The sequence below is a fragment of the Neomonachus schauinslandi genome, chromosome 2 (assembly GCF_002201575.2).
Source record: "Neomonachus schauinslandi chromosome 2, ASM220157v2, whole genome shotgun sequence".
Taxonomy (NCBI): Eukaryota; Metazoa; Chordata; class Mammalia; order Carnivora; family Phocidae; genus Neomonachus; species Neomonachus schauinslandi.
In genome coordinates, this window is record NC_058404.1 from 81,286,259 (window position 1) to 81,288,284 (window position 2,026).

General features: G+C 39.3%; 1 pseudogene; it reads left to right on the forward strand.

Moving 5' to 3' along the window:
• Nucleotides 1-1,007: 1,007 nt before the first annotated feature.
• Nucleotides 1,008-1,415, forward strand: LOC110571199 (annotated as a pseudogene).
• The last annotated feature ends 611 nt before the right edge of the window (nt 1,416-2,026 follow it).

The following is a 2,026-nucleotide window of genomic DNA, read 5'->3' on the forward strand; positions in this document are numbered from 1 at the left end:
AGAGATACTTGTACACCCATGTTCATAGCAGCATTATTCACAATAGCCAAAAGATGAAAGCAACCAAAGTGTTCATTGACAGTTGACTAGAAAAACAAAATGTGGTCTATACATACAATGGTGTGTGTAGAATGGTGGCCACCAGGGGCTGGGAGGGGGAAAAAAGTAGTTTTTATTTGGTGGGTGTATTAATCAGGGCTCTCCAGAAAAACAGAACCAAAATGATGCCTATATACATAGCGAAATTTATTTGAAGACAGTGGCTCATGCAATTATTGAGACTGACAAGTGGAAAGTCTGCAGGGCAGGCCATCAGGCCAGAGACCTGGGGAGGAACCGATGTTATGGTTTAAATCTGAAGGCTATCTGCTGGTAGAATTCCCTCTTGCCTGGGGCAGGTCAATCTTTTTTTCTATTCAGGCCTTCAACTGATTGTAAGGCCCATCCATGTTAGGAGAGCAATCTGCTTTACTCAGAGTCTACCAATTTAAATGTAAATATCATTTACATATCATTAAATATCAAAAAGAAATAGCCAGAATAATGTTTGATGAAGTATTTGGGTACTATGGCCTGGTGAAGTTGATACTTAAAGTTAACCATCACAAGATGCCTGGGTGGCTCAGTTGGTGAAGCGTCTGCCTTCAGCTCAGGTCATGATCCTGGGGTCCTGGGATGGAACCCCGCAACGGGCTCTCTGCTCAGCATGGAGCCTGCTTCTCCCTCTCCCACTGCCACTCCCCCTGCTTGTGCTCTCTCACTCTCTCTTTCTCTCCCTCAAATAAATAAAGCGTTTAAAAAAATTAACCATCACAATGGGTATAGAGCGTCAGTTTTATAAGATTGAAGTTCTGGAAATTAGTTGCATATCAGTGTAAATATACCTAACCCTACTGAAATTTACACTTTAGAATGGTTAAGCTGGTAAATTTTATGTTATGTGTATTTTGCCACAATTTTGTAAAAAGTATATTCGATCTTTCACCTGGGCCTGCAGCACCAGCAGGATGGGCAAGTGTCAAGGTCTTTGTAAGGAAGCTTCACAGCCACAAACAGGACCAAAAGTGGCGTGATAAACAGTACAAGAAAGCACATCTGGGCACAGCCCTAAAGGCCAACCCTTCTGGAGGCACATTACATTCAAAGAGAATTTTGCAGGAAAAAGTTGGGGGTAAAGTCAAACAGCAAAATTCTGCCACCAGGAAGTATGTCAGGGGCCAGCTGATCAAAAATGGCAAGAAACTCACAGCTTTCATACCGATATTGCAGAAAACAATGAAGTTCTGGTTGCTGGATTTGGTTGCAAAGATCATGCTATTGGTGACATTCCTGGAATCCACTTTAAGGTTGTCAAAGTAGCCAATGTCTTTCTATTGGCCTTTTGCAAAAGCAAGAAGAAAAGACCAAAATCATAAGTTTTGATGATGCAAACATGATAGTAACAAGCTTTCACATTCAAAAAAAAGTACATTAGAGAGAGAAATTTTCTTTCACCAAATACAAAAATAAATCTTTCCATAAGAGACATTAGGGTAGAAACTGGATTATATCCTAACTTTAGGGTTTTGCAAATGACCCCAAAAAATGTTCTTCATATAATATGCAAACGTCTATCAAAGTTGAGAGGGTAAATTATTATATCTCAAAAAAGCTATTTCTGTGAGGAGTTAAGATTACATAATCCAGGTAGATTGCTTCCCGGGGATATAATTTTCCTCAGGAATAGAGCATAGAGAGTAAGAGAAATAGAAGTTAATACATTCCTTTGATTGTGGCTCTCAAATAACAAAGTTTTCAACGGAAGTGTTGGTAATGGCTAAATAGCAGCTAATCCATGGGTAATCATTTGATAAATGACTGTAATTTTAGTACTGTAGTGAACATTGCTATGAACCCAAGAGGTAGAATGTGAGTCCTAGGATAAGCAAATCTATGCTCCCGAAGCATTTCAAGTAGGTTTTCTAGAATTTCATGCTCATCCTTAGAGATTCTTAATGAAGTAAGTGAGGTATCGTTTAGTGACTAT